Source organism: Megalobrama amblycephala, linkage group LG7 (genome assembly GCF_018812025.1).
Source record: "Megalobrama amblycephala isolate DHTTF-2021 linkage group LG7, ASM1881202v1, whole genome shotgun sequence".
Classification (NCBI taxonomy): Eukaryota; Metazoa; Chordata; class Actinopteri; order Cypriniformes; family Xenocyprididae; genus Megalobrama; species Megalobrama amblycephala.
The window spans coordinates 53,813,400-53,833,574 of NC_063050.1; the positions used below are offsets into that span (position 1 = coordinate 53,813,400).

The following is a 20,175-nucleotide window of genomic DNA, read 5'->3' on the forward strand; positions in this document are numbered from 1 at the left end:
AAGCTATCTTAGGCTGGGCTGTGTAGTTCTAACCATCTCTTAGCTCTGTATTATACTATCTATTTGTTCTTTTAATACCTTGAGAGTATTTTGATTATGGTTGCACTTATTGTTTGCACTTAATAAGACTAAGAGAAAACGGTTATTCATTTTTATTTATACTGTTTTTATTTCTTTGATCAATTAGTGGAAAGGAGTTTTTTTGTCACAAAGTTCAAACATAAATTTTACATAAATTGTAAATCTCATAACAAAAATACAATTAAAATAATAAAAAATCTCATGTAATATTTTTGACTCCCACATTTTCTGAGGGTAAAGCACCTTTCACTGCTCATTTGGGGGAAAAGAACAGCAGTTAAAGATTAACTTCATTGTCTGTTTTGGCTCTATTTCGAAGCCTAGTTGTGGAAAGTGCCACTGGACTTTGGAGATTGGAAGTGAAGCTGTTCGGTCACTTGGCAAGGGAAGCACGCGCACACAAAATAGCACCGAACGGCTGGGTCCAGGTCTTCTGAGGGCTTCCTTAACATGCCTCCATATGGTTAAGCAAAAACTCTAGTCTACAACCTCAAATACCCAGAAGTCTTGTGAACACAGATTTAATATACTTTTTTTGGCCTTATTTCAGTGACTTAAGTTTTTTGTTTTTTCAATAACCACGCATAAACATTATTCCTTCAAAAATACAAACATGTACGTACATGTTCCTCACATATTATTGTAGCCTAGTTTGTGCTGAATACAGTGTAATGACACTTTTGTCATTTATATGTTTATGAACAACTGAAAAAAGCACAAATTATTAGATTATGGTTGCACTTATTGTTTGCACTTAATAAGACTAAGAGAAAACGGTTATTCATTTTTATTTATACTGTTTTTATTTCTTTGATCAATTTGTGGAAAGGAGTTTTTTTGTCAAAAAGTTCAAACATAAATTTTACATAAATTGTAAATCTCATAACAAAAATACAATTAAAAATATAGCTGCAAGCAGCAATTACGGGGCCAAGCACAAAAACGGCAGAAGAAGCCAGCCAACATGGCTGGGAGCATCAGACCAACAGCAGCAGTGAGCAATTAAAGACCTATTAAGATCATTTTATGCAAAATAGCTGAAAAATGATAAAAAATGAGGATTTACTGGTTCATCACTTTCGACCAATAGGTGGCGCTGTGTCCAAATTGTCTTGGTATGGTCAGAGTGAGGTGACAATGACACTTGCAAAGTTTGGTGTCAATATGTCAAAGCACTGAAGAGATACAGCTTCAAGAGTCGTTTTTGCATCATGTCTCAAATTCTTTGCTCTGGTATACGAAAACGGTTTGACATATCGACTTGAAATCCATAAGTTTTTGTCTGCATGGTCTGAAGATGACACGGATCAATTTTGGTGAAAATCGGAGCAACGGTCTAGGAGGAGTTCGAAAAAGTAAGTTTTTAAAGAAAAACAATATGGTGGACAGGAAGTTCAGCCGACTATAGCAAATTTGATATCCATGTTCTCGGTATGACCCAAGGAATCTACTGAGACCAGTTTCATTACAATTGATTAATATATTCAAACGTTATTAACATTTTTGTAAATTTCATAATAACTTTTGACCACAAGGTGGCGCTGGTCCGAAACTTGTCAGGCTCCTTCAGGGCATTGTGCTGATGACCCATACCGAGTTTTGTATCGATATGCTAATGCGTTCGTAAAGTACAGTGTTTTAGCACAAAATTCAAATTGGATGATGGCCAAAATGGCCGATATGGAAAAATTGGATATCATTCGACTCAACATGATGCCCCGAATCTAATAAGACCAAATTTATGATATTTGGTCAAACCTATCAGAAGTTATAAGCAAAAATATTCATTTTTCATATCTCCACTCCAGTAGGTGGCGCTGCTCCGAAACACTGCATGATGCCTCAGGTCATGCTTGTGATGACATGTACCAAGTTTGGTCTGAATACGATAAAGCGTTGCGGAGATACAGCCTTACTTCTATTTTCGCAAGCGCTACGTACAATTCGTTCGTGTGTTTTTCGAAAACGGTTTGAGCAATCGACTTGAATTCCATAACTTTTTGTCACCATGGTCTGAAGATGATCTGGTTTAATTTTCATGAAAATCGGACTAACGGCCTAGGAGGAGTTCGAAAAAGTAGGTTTTTCAGAAAATTCAAAATGGCGGAAAAATTTTTTGACGTCATATGATGCAATCGATTCGTCTTGACCCAAGGAATCATAGGAAAAAAGAATTTTGTTTCTAGCCCTTATGGTTCAAAAGTTATTAGCATAAACATAAGTGCAACTTTGGACAGCTGGTGGCGCTAGAGGGATTGAGTTAGAGACTCCAAATTTGCTATGGACAAAGGTCATTCTGTCCTCTAACTGTGTGCCAAATTTCACAACTTTCCCGCAAGCGGTTCTATGGGCTGCCATAGACTTCAAGAGCGGAAGAAGAAGAAGAAGAATAATAAGCGTACGGAACGCCAACAATAACAATAGGTGCCTAAGCACCTTCGGTGCTTGGCCCCTAAATATAGCTGCAAGCAGCAATTACGGGGCCAAGCAAAAAAGGCACAGCAAGGCAGCCAAGATGGCTGGGAGCATCAGACTAGCTGCAACAGTAAGCAATTAAAGACCTATTAGGATCATTTTAGGCAAAAGAGCTGAAAAATGATATATACAGTCAATAATAAAGATTTAATGGTTTATCACTTTTGATCAATAGGTGGTGCTGTGACCAAATTAATGTGGTATGGTCAGAGTGAGGTAGCAATGACACTTGCTAAGGATATGACTCCCGTGAAAATAAGTCAACCAGATCAAAAGTTATAAACATATGAAAAAAAACACTAGGTGGCGCTGGTTTGAAACTTCTCAGGCTCCTTCGGGACCTTGTGCTGATGACTCATACCGAGTTTCGTAACAATACGCTAATGCGTTCATAAAATACAGCATTTTTGCACAAAATTCAAAATGGGCGACAACCAAAATGGCTGATATGGGAAAATTGGATATCATTCGACTCGGCATGATGCCCCTAATCCAACAAGACCAAATTTATGATTTTTGGACAAACATATATGAAGCTATAAGCAAAAATAATGGCTATTTTGGCTTTTTTGAATCTCCAGACCAGTAGGTGGTGTTGCGACGAAACTCAGCATGTAGGCTCTGGTCTTGCTTGGGATGATTTGTACGAAGTTTGGTGTAAATATGATCAATCATTGCAGAGATACAGCCATGAGTCCAAACTGGGTGCTCTGTGTTAAATTAATTTGCGTGTTTTTTGAGAATGGTTGAGTTTATCAAAAAGCTTTTGATAACTTTTTGCCAGAATGGTCTGAAAATGATCTGGTTCAATTTTCATAATAATCAGACCAACAGCCTAGGGCGAGTTCGAAAAAGTAGGTTTTTCGCAAAATTCAAAATGGCGGACAAACCATAAGTCGAAACCTAGCATGTTTGGTATCATTAGACTCAACAGGGATTCAGGAGTCTAACGTCATGACTCCTTTTAAAATAAGTTGACCACACCCATATTGATAAGCATTTGAATATTTGATTTTACCACTAGGTGGCGCTGGTCCGAAACTTCTCAGGCTTGTTCAGGGCATCGTGCTGATGACCCATACCGAGTTTTGTGGTGATATGCTAATGCATTCATAAAATACAGCATTTTAGCACAAAATTCAAAATGGCCGACGGCTAAAATGGCTGATATGGTAATAATGGATATCACTCGACTCGGCATGATGCCCTGAATCTGACGTGACCACATTTATGATTTATGGACAAACCATTCAGAAGTTATTAGCATAAATAGACATTTTTCGTATCTCTGGGCCAGTAGGTGGCGCTGCACCAAAACGCTGCAGGTTGCCTCAAGTCATGCTTATGATGACATGTACCCAGTTTGGTCTGAAAACGATAAAGCAATGTGGAGATATAGCCTCAAGTCTGATTTTGCGAACTTTTTGTTTAATTCATTTATGAAGTTTTCAAGAACGGTTTGTTATATCAACAAGCTTTTGATAACATTTTGTTGGCATGGTCTCAAGATGATCTGGTTCAATTTTGATGATAATCAGAGTAACAGTCTAGGAGGAGTTCGAAAAAGTAGTTTTTTCGCAAAATTCAACATGGCGGACAAACCATAAGTCGAAACCTAGCAAGTTTGGTATTGTTGGACTCAGCAGGGATTCTGGAGTCTAAGGATATGACTCATTTGAAAATAAGCTGACCACACTTAAAGTGATAAGCATTTGAATATTTGATTTTACCACTAGGTGGCGCTGGTCCGAAACTTTTCAGGCTCGTTCAGGGCACCGTACTGATGACCCATACCGAGTTTTGTGACGATATGCTAATGCGTTTGTAAAATACAGCATTTTAGCACAAAATTCAAAATGGCCGACAGCCAAAATGGCTGATATGGTAATAATGGTATTCATTCGACTCGGCATGATACCCCGAATCTGACGAGACCACATTTATGATTTATGGACAAACCATTCAGAAGTTATTAGCATAAATAGCCATTTTTCATATCTCCAGACCAGTAGGTGGCACTGCGTTGAAACACTGCATGTTGCCTCAAGTCATGCTTGTGATGACTTGTATGAAGTTTGGTCAGAATACCATAAATCATTTTGGAGATATAGCCTCAAGATTGATTTTGCGAGCGCTTCATCAAATTCATTTGTGCCCTATTCGAGAAAGGTTCGATCTATCGAAAAGCTTTTGATAACTTTTTGCAGTCATGGTCTGAAGATGATCTGGTTCAATTTTGGTGAAAATCGGAGTAATGCCCTAGGAGGAGTTCGAAAAAGTATGTTTTTTGGATAAATCAAAATGGCGGGAAAATTTTCATGACGGAAAATGACGTCATAGGGTGCATTCAAATCGGCATGAGCCAAGGAATCAGAGGACAAAAGAATTTTGTTTCTAGCCCTTACGGTTCAAAAGTTATTAACATAAACAGAAGTTCAACTTTGCACAGCTGGTGGCGCTAGAGGGATTGAGTTAGAGACACCAAATTGGCTATAAACACAGTTCAGACTGTCCTCTATCAGTGTGCCAAATTTCATAACTTTTTACAATACGGTTCTATGGGCTGCCATAGACTCAAGAGCGGAAGAATAATAATAATAAATATAGCTGCAAGCAGCAATTACGGGGCCAAGCACAAAAACGGCACAAGAAGCCAGCCAACATAGCCGTGAGCATCAGACCAACAGCAGCAGTGAGCAATTAGAAAAAAAAGTTATTAGCATTTTGTCAAGTTTGTTATAACTTTTGAGCACGAGGTGGCGCTGGTCCGAAACTTCTCAGGCTGCTTCAGGGCATTGTCCTGATGACCCATACCAAATTAATTAATTTTGGTCAAACCCATCAGAAGTTATAAGCAAAAATAGCCATTTTTCATATCTCCACTCCAGTAGGTGGCGCTGCGCCGAAACACTGTATGATGCCTCAGGTCATGCTTGTGATGACACGTACCAAGTTTGGTCTGAATATGTCAAAGCATTGTAGAGATACAGCTTCAAGAGTAATTTTTGCATCATCTCTCAAATTCTTTGCTCCGGTATACGAAAACGGTTTGACTTATCAACTTGAAATCCATAACTTTTTGTCGGCATGGTCTGAAGATGATACGGTTAGATTTTGGTCAAAATCGGAGCAACGGTCTAGGAGGAGTTCGAAAAAGTAGGTTTTTAAAGAAAAACAATATGGCGGACAGGAAGTTCAGCCAACTATGGCAAATTTGATATCTATGTTCTTGGCATGACCCAACGAATCAACTGAGACCAGTTTCATTACAATGAGTTAAAATAGTCAAAAGTTATTAGCATTTTTGTACATTTTGTTATAACTTTTGACCACAAGGTGGCGCTGTTCCGAAACTTCTTAGGCTCCTTCAGGACATTGTGCTGATGACCCATACCAAGTTTCATAATGATACGCTACTGCGTTCATAAAATACAGCATTTTAGCACAAAATTCAAAATGGCCGACAGCCAAAATGTCCGAAATGGGAAAATTGGATATTATTCGATTCGGCATGATGCCCCAAATCGAACAAGACCAAATTCATGATTTTTGGCCAAACCCATCAGAAGTTATAAGCAAAAACATAAATTTTTCATATCTCCGCACCACTAGGAGGCGCTGCGCTGAAACGTTGCATGTTGCCTCAGGTCATGCTTGTGATGACAGGTACCAAGTTTGGTCTGAATACGATAAAGTGTTGCGGAGATACAGCCTTATGTCTATTTTTACAAGCACTACGTACAATTCGTTCGCTTGTTTTACGAAAACTGTTTGAGTAATCAACTTGAATTCCATAACTTTTTGTCAGCATGGTCTGAAGATGATCTGGTTCAATTTTTGTGAAAATCGGAGTAACGGCCTAGGAGGAGTTCGAAAAAGTAGGTTTTTCAGAAAATTCAAAATGGCGGAAAAATTTTCATGACGGAAAATGACGTCATATGGTGCAGTCGAATCAGCTTGAACCAATGAATCAGAGGAAAAAAGAATTTTGTCTCTAGCCCTTATGGTTCAAAAGTTATTAGCATAAACATAAGTGCTACTTTGGACAGCTGGTGGCGCTAGAGGGATTGAGTTAGAGACTCCAAATTTGCTATGGACAAAGGTCATTCTGTCCTCTAACTGTGTGCCAAATTTCACAACTTTCCCGCAAGTGGTTCTATGGGCTGCCATAGACTTCAAGAGCGGAAGAAGAAGAAGAATAATAATAAGCGTACGGAACGCCAACAATAACAATAGGTGCCTAAGCACCTTCGGTGCTTGGCCCCTAATAATAAAAAAGCTCATGTAATATTTTTGACAGCCACATTTTCTGAGGGTAAAGCACCTTTCACTGCTCATTTGGGGGAAAAGAACAGCATTTAAAGATTAACTTCATTGTCTGTTTTGGCTCTATTTCGAAGCCTAGTTGTGAAAAGTGCCACTGGACTTTGGAGATTGGAAGTGAAGCTGTTCGGTCACTTTGCAAGGGAAGCACGCGCACACAAAATAGCACCGAACGGCTGGGTCCAGGTCTTCTGAGGGCTTCCTTAACATGCCTCCATATGGTTAACAGCCTTCACTCATACTGGCATTTCCCTGCACTGGTGAGCAATGCTGATGGCGTCATTTATTGGTGGCAAGAACCATGAGGCACATCGGCATAAGGAAAGAGTCAACTGTTCTCTAGAGTTGTCATTCAAGCGTTTGTCAAAATTTACAGTCCGTGTGGTTGAACAGGGGTTCAAGGGTAAAAGGGGTTAGCCATTTATTTGTTAAACATATTAACAACCACATAGAAAAACTGGGAAAGTTTTGATGATTTGATGTAACAACTAGTGGTGGGAATCACCAAAGGCCACATAATACGATATTATCACGATTCTTAAGCCATGATAAGATATTACTGCGAGGTAAAATATTTTGTGATATATTTTGATTTATCATCTTTTTTTCAACTGCAAATGTCCCCAAAGTAAAACTTTGTCCATGTGTGTTTTTATCTAATAAGACAAAGTTCTCAGTCCGTTAATTTTACATCCCATTGCCGAAATTCAGTCACTGAAAAGATTGATACTTGGTGTATGTTACAATATCCCCATGCAAAATATTGCAACACTATGCTGTATCGATTCCCCCTACCCCTAGTAACAACCACCCAGAAGATCTTAGCAATGCCACGTCTGAAACTGCAAAGCAACCTGATTACCATGCAGACCATCCTAGCAACTGCCCTGGCAATTACTAAGAACATCTTAGCAACAGGAAATAATGGAAACGTTTGGCAACATGCATGATGCACAGGCAAGCATTGCTCTGGTTTTCTTCTGAAAACTACTCAAGCTACTAAAAAATAAAGTCAGTTAAGAAAAAAACTGACAGGAAAGCACTGCATGAGTTCAATATCGTAGGCCTTTGTTAGAGAGTGTAAGACGTTGTGCTTGTTCTCAATTATAGAGCAGAGAGGGATGGGATTGTTTTTATTCAGAAATACAAGTGATCTTGTAAAGACGAGACCTACGGCAAGCAAATTACAGCTCAGCCATGCACAAGAGCAGAGTTAGTCTCAGGCTTTGTGTTTGTTTATTTTAACACTGCCCGTTAATGATATACGACTGCGGCATATAATCATTTAAGATAATAGAGTCTGCTATTATTGCTTTTGATTAAATACTAGGCAGTCAGGAGACATTGTAATATCACATATAAAATGTAAAAGAGACTCAAAACTTTTCACACACAGAATCTAGTGCAGATGTATTGCAAGTACACTGTAAAAAATATTTTTCAAAGATTATTGGAGCTAGAAAATACTTTTTCAGTCTTTTTACTTCAAAATTCCATGTTTAATTCAATGTGTTGCTTTTTCTTTGAAATTATTTGTGCAATGTACTAGTAATTTCTGAGTAAATCCTACATCATTTTTTTTTTCAATGTAATCTCTCTGAAAGCAACTAATTCGTAAATAAGCAGATATGAAAAATGCATTATAATAAATATTTTAATCAGTTTACTTACACAATGTAGACTGGATTTGCATACCAATTCAGCCCTTTCAAACTCTTCACATATGCTTTGCAAATATATCATCAATAACAAGTATTTGTTCAAAAACAATATCTAGCAAACACCGACAAGCAGACACTCACTACCTACCGATTTGTGTAAATGAATCTGACAGCAGATCAATGGCGGTGAAGGTGATTCATTCAGAATGACTGGTTATTGACTGTGCGACTGCAGCTGGTGTGAAAACACAGGCCAAGACGTTGATTAGTCATAGAATTAGCTGAGGTTCAGCTTTCCGAAACTCATCCATCTTTGCCAGCATGGAAACCACACACACTGTACTGCTCTCGAGGCTCAGGTAGCCCCATTGTGACGCTAGGATCTACGCTGATAAATCACGGTCTGCACTGACAAAAGTATCATCTTCACTGGTGCAACAGGGAACAAGTAAAGCATCTTTGCCATTCTATTTGTGAACAAGACATACTCATTTTGGCAAAAGTGTATAATATTCATCTGCAACAGATCTGTTCATGTCATGATGTCTGAAATGCCTGACAACTTGAAATGTATTTTCTTTCTTTAAAGGGTTAGTTCACCCAAAAATGAAAATTCTGCCATTTATTACTCACCCTCATGCCGTTCAACATCCATAAGACCTTCGTTAATCTTCAGAACACAAATTAAGATATTTTAGTTGAAATCCGATGGCTCCGTGAGGCCTTCATAGGGAGCAATGACACTTCCTCTCTCAAGATCCATAAAGGTACTAAAAACACATCTAAATCAGTTCATGTGAGTACAGTGGCTCAATATTAATATTATAAAGCGACGAGAATATTTTTGGTGCGCCAAAAAAAAAAAAATAACGACTTATATAGTGATGGCCGATTTCAAAACACTGCTTCATGAAGCTTCGGTGCATTATGATTCAGTGTAACGAATCATGATTCAGATCGCGTGTCAAACTGCCAACGGCTGAAATCATGTGACTTTGGCACTCTGAACAGCTGATTCGATACACTGATTCATTTATGATCCAATGCTTCCTGAAGCAGTGTTTTGAAATCGGCCATCACTAAATAAGTCATTATTTTGGTATTTTGGTGCTCCAAAAATAAAAAATAATAATATTAATATTGAACCACTGTACTCACATGAAGTGATTTAAATATGTTTTTAGTACCTTTATGGATCTTCAGAGAGGAAATGTCATTGCTCCCTATGAAGGCCTCACGGAGCCATCGGATTTCAACTAAAATATCTTAATTTGTAAAGATTAACGAATGCCTTACAGGTGTGGAACGGCATGAAGGTAAGTAATAAATGACAGAATTTTCATTTTTGGGTGAACTAACCCTTTAAATGACGCTTAGTGTGATATTTTTCTAACACAATGACATTTTTGCACATGTATGAGAGTGGCTAAAGTCTCTAAGCACAGCGCAAATTCCCTGAAACTCCACTGTAGTCTTGAGTTTTCTTCCGGGAATGAACACGTCACAATATTCCTCATTAAAATAATTCCCACCCAATATGCAAAATAAAGGGGCAGGGCCTGGTTGCGTTAGCAGAGTGTTGAAACTCACAATTATGGTGAGGGGCATGACATTTCCCAAACACATTCAAAGTGCTACGTCACACAAACAAGAAACTATGCTTCTAACCACAGGTCAAGAGCTGTCTTTCCAACCACACATCTTTGCGATGCTGTTTGCGAATGTTTGTTGGAACTATGGTTTTGGGAAACACGACTCATTGAGCTATGTTGAAAACGACGGAACTTGCGAGTGTATTTGGTTAACGATGCTTTCGGGAAACGCGTTACTAAAAGACTGGGAAGAGAGAAGCTGCAAAAATAACATCCAATAACATGCACACATGTATGAATACAGCTAAAGTCCTTTTGGGGGGTCATTGTATTTTATTCTAATCTTAATAATGAAAACTAATGATAATAACCAGTGAAAAACAATGAAAGTGTAAAGTGTGTGCTAATATTTTCGAGGATTTTTGAGAAATTTTGACACTGTCATCAAGTAGCCATGGGAATTTGCAGATGGCTGAGCACATGGGAAGCATGTCCCTACGGCAGGCCACAGTAATGAATACCGCTGAGAGTCCTCATAACTTTAACTTCTGCACTGGTGCATTCTGGGATATGTGCCCTATGTTCCTTTATGTGACTAAGAAAAACAACAAGGTGTCAATTTTCTTTTTTCAATAATCTTCGGAGAATTAATAGATTGTGGTGGTGTTCTGTGCAATGTTGTTGGATGTTCAAATATTTTCTCAGCTTAATATTCAGAGTCCAGCATGTCAGCTGACTCAACCAATGGAGAGAATCAGGGCGAAACTACAGATATGTACAGAATAGGAAAACTACTATACCACAATTTCTCCAATAGATACAGCTAAAAATGGTAAGATGCTATTCTGGACACTGACGCTAAGACCAGAAACACTGCAAGCATGCAAATACATAGACAAATCATTGACCAGCATATTGTAGGCATGTAGGCACAGACTTCAAATGTCTGTGCCGTTATCCCGGTTATTTTAGCTGTACAAACACAGTCCTATATGCTGCTTGATATTGCCAACTGGTCCTTTTTTTAGTCATATTAGTTTATTAACGTGATCATGCATGGTTTGTAAATGGCTGGTTTGTTGTGCAAAATAGTTTCACAGTTTATGGCACTTTGTTATACTTCTAATTAATTACCTGTAGTGACTAATGAACCAAAAGTCTTGTATACTCACAGGAAATTGCAGAGTTTGGGAGTCAGGGAGGGAAAAAAAAACAAAAAAAAACCAAGACCCACAAATCCACGGCCACAGTTTTGTAATTCGTCCCCTCGGTTTATAAATCGCATAACAAATCACACCCATGGGTTAATAAACTGCAAGCATGCAGGCAGTCTAATGATTATAATGAACTGTGATTAGATGATATTGATGAAAATAAAAAGAATTGAAAGTTCAGTTTTAGAAAATATATTTTTTTTAAATAAAAAGATAAAGTACTACAGAGAATGTACTGTATTTTGAACAGTTTAATTTTATGTCCACATGAGTGAATCTTCTTTTCAGTTTTAAGCCTATAAACCTCACAAAATGTTGCTAAATTAATGCTAAAAATAATAATAATTTAAAAAAAAAATTGCCAGTGGCGTTAGGATGTTTTATTGGAAAAGAAGACATAAATACTGATTAAGATTTTTTTTTTTTTTGTTTTTTTTTTTTTCAGTGAACTGGACAGGACCTTCACCCTTTCAGACCACATAACATGCAAACTTCACCCATTTAGCCAAGTATCCTTACTCTCCAAGCCAACAGCCTATTCTTCAAAGATGCCACCATTGGCTCGGCATTCATATTCAACACCACTGGAAGCTGTGGGAACTGAATTTCCCCGTTCGCCTGCGTCTTTTCAGAGCGCTCATTAGCATGAGTGAGCAGCAAGCAAATTGCCAAGTCACTGTTCTGAATGCAGATTGTTGAAGGTAAGCTAGTGCACTGATAGCCTCCCATTAGGATAGCCAGTCTAAAACACCGCACCACAGGACATTGGGTTCGTGGTATGGAAATGCTTTCCTTCATTTGGGCAATGAAGAAAAAAACTTCATCAGTGTGGCTAATGGAGGCAATGTGATCCGGAGGCAGCATGGCCAGGCGCCTTCCTCAATTACTGTCTCCAAAGTGCCGGGGAAAAAGGAGGATTGGGTGGGACACAAGAGTGTCCATAGACAAGGCGTTATTAATGCATACATTAGCTCACATGATTACCACACTCGCCACCGGTCATGACAGCAGGGCGAGACTCGTGCTTTGCATGTTCATCCAGACGGATTCAGATGTCTTTATTGTACTTTATTGTACAAAATGAATTTAAGATTTTTAGATTATTATGGGTACTTTCTAAGACCAGAAAAAATATTCAGTTTGCTCATACTCTAACTTTTTTTTTTTTTTTTTTCACAATAACTTCAGACATAGTGTGGCTAGTTATAAAGAGTTGTGCTATTACTTTTCCTAAACAATTGCACCACAATTGTCAAGGGGAGAATAAAACGGCAAAAGAAATCATAGGTTCACACCAGGGTTATTATCATTAAGAACTTTTGTATTTTCTTATTAAAAAACAAACAACCTAGCCCAGGTGAGAAAAAGTAACACAAAAATAATGTATCACATTACTGTCCATAAAAAAGTAAATAATGCAATTAGTTATATTTTTTAGGAAGTAACACAATATTGTAACGCATTACTTTTAGAAGTAACTTTCTGCAACACTGTGTGTGTGTGTGTGTGTGTGTGTGTATATATATATATATATATATATATACACACACACTATATGCACACCATAGGTGTTAAGATCTCCAGTCACCTCAGCACTACGTTTCCCAGTATCCTTCATGGCTCCCACCTGCACACACTATACCATCACACACACACACCTGCCACTAATCACGTGACACCATGGTTAACATTTGTGCCATACACATTACATTGCTAAAAATCATTCAATATTCTTATGTTTTAGAATAAATATATCTAAATATGCATAAAAACAAAATTGTATTAAATACTTAAGATAAAGGTTTTAGAATAGAGTTGATTCATTCATTTCCACTGGCCAAATAGTATTTAATTGTTTTAAACAATTCGAATCAAATTTATGAAGTTTTGCTGATAAGATGAATATCTTTTAGGAAGTTTATAGGCTATATTTTTTAGTGGAAACGGATAGGCCTACTTATTTATTGCAGTGTAAATACAATTGTCTTTCTCTGCGCTTCACTGAAGTATTTTAAAAAGTAAATGTGCAAATCTTGCCGTTTTCCTCAAATTATATCCTTCATATACAGTGGTAATTGTTTGAAGATCCTTCACACGACATCAACACCTCCTGCAGCTGCGGTTATACAGTAAGCTATTATCATTGGATCTCTTCAAACAGGACAATGGACCGTTCGACCACCGAATCCAGCAGTGTCTTCCATAATATCTAAGTTAAGTGTGCATCGATCGTCGTTCTCGCTAAAATATTTTGTATAACATCTGCAGTGTAGTTTAAAGAGGAATTACTGTGCTCCTAGCGCTCCTCGCTGTCATTAAAACAGCGTGTCACAGGAAAAGTGATCGAAAGTAGCACATCTACTATCTGAATTCATATCATGTTTGATTAACTTCTCTGTAATGACTGCGTAATGTAATTTCAGCGCTTATCGCCATTAGTGAAAGTGTAATATTAATGTAAATGTGTATATCAAAATGAAAATGTGAGTTTCCATGCAAGTTTAAATCATTCTTTTATTTATTTAAACTGTTATTGTGAACATGCACTGTATTTATGATTATGAGTCATAATGAGGATTTAACGTGGTTTTCCTTCATCTGCCCTCAGTCCTTCAGCTCACCATCTGTGTCGCCAATTCCCTTTGTCTCCAGAATGTGCGTACGCACGGCTCAAAGTTTGCTTAAAGGTGTGCACGTTCTCCCGTCAAGTTTGTTTTTTATAGATCACAACCTTTGCGTGGGAACCTGCGTATGCACGTTTCCAGCCCGGTTTTGTGCGTACGCACGCTTTATAAATGAGACCCCAGATGATTTACTTGAGTTACCAACCTCTGTGTTATTCTCCTCATCTCTGCGCCTGTTGGATTCATTCTCCAGCCTCCTGTTCCCCAAGTGTGTTCCCAAGAAACCTGTTAGAGAAAGAGAAATCCTTATTTCGAATATTCAGTGATGCACTGCACTGTAAAAAAAGTTAAAAGTTTAAGGCAAACAGCAGTTTTCTCAACTTGTTGTTGTATAACAAGTTCAATTTACAACAAGTTGAGAAAACTCTGCAGCTTCATCCCATGACAGTTTGTCTGAAACTATTGACTGTTTTAAAGAAAAAATGGATGAGGCTTTTGTTGTGTCCATTCTCAGCAAGCTTTTTCAACAAATGTGTCTGAATTTTATGAAATTTTACAGGTTTTAAATCTCAAACTAACCACTGGTTATACCATAACAGCTCACCTCACAAGTAACCACAGATTCACAACATCATGTATTATCAGTACACCATTATTAGTCTTTTTGCTGTGTAAAGATAAAAATAAGTGGAACATAACAGGAGTGCAATGAACTCCTTTCCAATGAAACTGAAAAAAAATCAAATGGATTTATTTTTAACAGATGTCTTTTTAAAACGAGTAGTAGGAAGAGCAATGGATGCATACTGCACACCTGTTGCGTTCACTAGGCATCTGAAGTGCTTGTTTATGAATGCTTCACCATTTCAGCACCATAATTCATTATAGAATTATTTACATGAGAGACATGCTTTAAAAAAGCAATTTGGATTAAGTTTAATTAATACTGTTCTGCGATGTGTACGGCAATTAAAAATCATAATTAAAACAGCACTTGCAGTTGTTTCTAGAAATTGATCAACACTTTTCAGGCACAATTTTCTCTTAATTGTTAAAAATTTATGTCCTTAAAGCAGTGTTAAAGAAGGTAAGCTCTACTGACCGCATTTGTGACATGCTATCACAATCTGCATCTTTTTATAAAAACACACTAAAATGTTCTTTTACAATAATGCATTTACAATGGAAGTCTATGGAGAAATTTGTTGGAAAGCAAGAAGACTTAAATAATTATGTTAAGTAGAGAGCAGCGGCAGAGCAGAGTTTCTGCGTCAAGACTTCCATATGAAGAGCTTGGTTCCAAAGCGCTATAAATCGATTTTGATTAATTTGAGTAAATATGTGATTAATTTGAGTAAAAATGTGTAAAAAAGTGGCAAGATGAAAACCACTATTTTCTGTTTCAAACTTTCACATAGCATCTTTAGGTTATAATAACATTAAAAATTCAAATTCAGATTTTGATTTTCTAAAATTTAATTTTTTTTCCCAAAATGCAATAAATCCAACACTTATTGTTTTGTTTTGTTTTGTTTTGTTTTGTTTTGTTTTGTTTTGTTTTGTTTTGTTTTGAAAACAAAAAAACTCAACAAACTCTTCATATATATAGTTTTTTTTTTTTTTTGCACTTAATAAGTATTAGTTAGTGAGTGTGTGTGTGTGTGTGTGTGTGTGTGTGTGTGTGTGTATATATATATATATATATATATATATATATATATATATATATATATATATACATACATACATACTGTATATGCTAGAAAAATAGAAAAAGAGACACATTCATGTATTGATTTATTTATTTTGCTTGCATGCTTACTTTCTTGATTTATTTTGGCAGTGTAAACACGTTTTGTGCCTTTTTTTTTTTTTTTTTTTTTTAATTGTAGGACAAGTCAATATTATAGGATTAATATTGTAGTAATCCACAGCATGTCACTGAGGCTTTCCATTCAGGTTCCAGAGTAAAACCAACATGCAGTGGTTGCTGTGAAAATATCAAACTCTCAGTTCCACTTGTGTGCCCATTCAAAAGAAAATGCTGTGATCATTTTTCAGCGTTTCCAGCCTGTGGCCATGAAGGTGATAGGCATTGCTCCAGGTATTCACATAGAGCGGTTAGTCACATGGGCGTCCTCTAGGCTGTCTGACAGCAGTGATGGAGAGCCACAGATTTAGTCTTAGCCAAATAGGGCTTTAGTGAATTCCCACAGTTCTCCTCTCAAAGCCCTTAGCCCTGCTCCGGTGATTAGTCCACTTTCTTCAGAGCGGGACACTATGACAGGGATGAGTCCATCATGGATTGACCCTGGTTCAGCAGATGTCAACACTCTGCCCAACGGAGCTGTTGAGTATTGCAGCACTGCCAAATGTGTTGGATGTATTCATGGGGATGTCCGGAATGGAATAAAGGTGTTCAAACTTTTTTTAGATAGTAAGTGAAATGTTCAGATGTTGTACTTTAAAATGTAGTATGGTATATTGTTGTCAAATTACAGGGGTGTCAAGTTATCCTTTATTTTTTTATTTCAATTTTGTGTAAAAAATAAATAAACAAATAAAGAGTCTTCTCAATATGACCAAATGAAATCATCAATTAATATTTGAGGTTTTGATATGCATATATTAAAATGTGCTCATAAATTAAGTATTCAATATGCACTTTCTAATCGCAATTGTTTGAGATGACCACAATAAATGTGCAGCTTAATTTTCAATGAGATAAGGGTGATTATAATATAATATAATATAATATAATATAATATAATATAATATAATATAATATAATATAATTTTCACAACAATAAAGTAAATCATATGGGCCTGTTTTTTTTTTTTTTTATAAATTATTACATTATATGATTCCAAGTTTTAAAAAAAAATGGTTTACACTGTATGTGATGAACAAAAAAGAATAAAATGATTTGTCCATACAAAATACATAATTGTGACAGGTTTACAGACAGTGGTCTATATGACCGAATGAATTAGCTCATATTTAGGCTTAAATAAGAATATTTTAAAATAGGCCCATGAATTAAGTATCCAATATGCACTTTGTCAAACCAGGACACTTCTGGGAGATGTGCCAGAATGACATGGTCGTAATATACTCAGGGCATTGTGGAGATAAGGAACTGCTTGTCCATTATGAAAATTAAGAGCCCTAGCTTAACCTAAGCATTTATTATACTTGACTTTTTGTAGTAGCTCTTAAACAAGGCCTTGTATATTGTCAAGTTGCATCCTTAGTAAAGTGAGTCATGCAAAATCACTAGATTATTATATATATATTTATATTTTTCTGTAGAAAACAAGAGCAATGCTTTGGAATGTATTGAATGAACTATATTACTTGGCAGATAAATTGTTCATTCAGATAATTATCAATAATAAATGTCTAACTTTATTGAATATTGGTGTCTTTTATCATGGTGGTGCTGTTGTAGCTGTTTTATAAATGCAATAATTAGCGGGATTCTGTGCATAATGGGTTTTAAACAATGGGAATATGTTTTTTTTCCCCTCTTTTCTTTATTCATAACTATTCACTCAACAAAAGCACCAGGTATTTAAGATAATGAATGGTTATTTTTTGCATATTTTTCATTGGAGTTTATCACTTCCAGTCAGAAGGTTGCATACTGTATAGTTCATCAAGTTTTTGTTTGTTTCAGCTCAAATTGGATCTGAATATCCTTCAATTTAAGTGTGATATTTTATAAAACTTGTTGCTTTAGCAGGCCTCTCATTCCTGTCTGTAGCACAGACAGCACAGGACGAATTAACCTCAAAAGTGTAATAGTGTTAGAGGTTTGTTCTAATCACTAACCCACAGTATGAGTAATAGTGGTAGTGATGCTTGATTTAACAGAAACTGAGTGTTTAATTATATACTACTGCTGCTCCAGTTGGTTTTGCAATTCTCTTTGCTTAGATGTCTTCACTCAAGCAGACTTCTTCAATTTTCAGAGCCGTGTCAAAATCTGTCATCAGTCTTGACTGATGGGTGCATTCGGTTCAGGCAACCAAGAGATTTATGACAGACACCTGTCCTTCACTAACCAATATTAAAACCCTTAAATGACATTACAGATTTTTTTTCTGTGTTAGATCAGTTTTTCTATTTTTTCTGTAACAAATAGAAAAATAATTTTCTAACCCTAACTTAGTACAGTTTGTTTTGCTAGGGCATTTCTATGATATAATGATTTTCATCATATCATTGTTATTAAAAAGTATTAATGTTAATTTAGGGCTGTGTAGTGCAGTTTGAGGTGTCTTGGCAAAAGGGGAGATTGAAACTGTGTTTATCAGTTTGAAGTGCCTTAACAGGTAGCAGTCCTGTCATGTGAGGAAGATCCATTCTGATCCGCTCTGATGGATAGATCCGTTTAGATCCACTCTGATGGACAACAACAACAACAAACTCCCTAAGCCTTCCTAGCTCTTCCATCCAGATAGCAAAATTCTCTGTTTTTACTGTTATTTCTATTCCTTATGTTCTATTTTTATTATTCTTTTTTATGTAAAGCACTTTGAATTACCATTGTGTATGAAATGTGCTATACAAATAAAATTGCCTTGCCTTGCCTTGCCTTGCCTAGGTAAAAAACAAAAATATTGACTTAGGGCTCAACAATCTACTGGTTAGGCCAGTAGATTAGATATTTACTTGCCCTGCCAAAACATTTTCTGACCCTGCCTAAATAAAGTTATTGCTTTTGTTGTTTTTGGCCTATGTAACCTTTACGAAACAGTATTACTGTATGAAATAAATATACACAGATACCTATTAAAGCTACAGAAGTTATTTAGTTAAGAGCAATGAGTGATTATCTCTTTTTCTTTTGTTGTTTAACATTATTAACATAGGAAACAGAAGGTCTATGAGGCTGCTGTCACTTTAAGATCTAATGCACAGATCAGTTATATTGATACACATCTGATATTTTTTTAACTGTTAAGTTCACTAAAGACAAATAACTCGTCTACAAAAATACTTGGGCATTTTTACATAATTTTGTGTGCATTTGCTCAAAAAGACGCGAAAGAGAACTCAATGTAATACAAGCACTCAGAGGCGGCTTATATATACAGGTGCTGGTCATATAATTAGAAAATCATCAAAAAGTTTATTTATTTCACTAATTCCATTCAAAAAGTGAAACTCGTATATTATATTCATTCATTACACACAGACTGATATATTTCAAATGTTTTTCTTTTAATTTTGATTATTATAACTGACAACTAAGGAAAATTCCAAATTCAGTATCTCAGAAAATTAGAATATTGTGAAAAGGTTCAATATTGAAGACACCTGGTGCCACATTCTAATCAGCTAATTAACTCAAAACACCTGCAAAGGCTTTAAATGGTCTCTCAGTCTAGTTCTGTAGGCTACACAATCACGGGGAAGACTGCTGACTTGACAGTTGTCCAAAAGACGACCATTGACACCTTGCACAAGGAGGGCAAGACACAAAAGGTCATTGCAAAAGAGCCTGGCTGTTCACAGAGCTCTGTGTCCAAGAACATTAATAGAGAGGCGAAGGGAAGGAAAAGATGAGGCAGAAAAAAGTGCACAAAGCAATAGGGATAACCGCACCCTGGAGAGGATTGTGAAACAAAACCCATTCAAAAATGTGGGGCAGATTCTCAAAGAGTGGACTGCAGCTGGAGTCAGTGCTTCAAGAACCACTACGCACAGACGTATGCAAGACATGGGTTTCAGCTGTCGCATTCCTTGTGTCAAGCCACTCTTGAACAACAGACAGCGTCAGAAGCGTCTCGCCTGGGCTAAAGACAAAAAGGACTGGACTGCTGCTGAGTGATGTTCTCTGATGAAAGTAAATTTTTGCATTTCCTTTGGAAATCAGGGTCCCAGAGTCTGGAGGAAGAGAGGGGAGGCACACAATCCACGCTGCTTGAGGTCCAGTGTAAAGTTTTCACAGTCTGTGATGGTTTGGGGTGCCATGTCATCTGCTGGTGTTGGCCCACTGTGTTTTCTGAGGTCCAAGGTCAACGCAGCCGTATACCAGGAAGTTTTAGAACACTTCATGCTTCCTGCTGCTGACCAACTTTATGGAGATGCAGATTTCATTTTCCAACAGGACTTGGCACCTGCACACGGTGCCAAAGCTACCAGTTCCTGGTTTAAGGACCATGGTATCCCTGTTCTTAATTGGCCAGCAAACTC

The 20,175-nt window shown here is 36.9% G+C and overlaps 1 long non-coding RNA gene across 1 annotated transcript in view; it reads right to left on the reverse strand.

Annotated features, from left to right (window-relative positions):
- The window catches only part of LOC125272870, a 104,155-nt gene that overhangs the window by 59,533 nt on the left and 24,447 nt on the right, over nucleotides 1-20,175 (reverse strand). The window contains exon 3 of the long non-coding RNA XR_007185939.1: nucleotides 14,176-14,255. This is a non-coding gene — a long non-coding RNA (uncharacterized LOC125272870). The remainder of the gene's footprint in view (nucleotides 1-14,175; nucleotides 14,256-20,175) is intronic.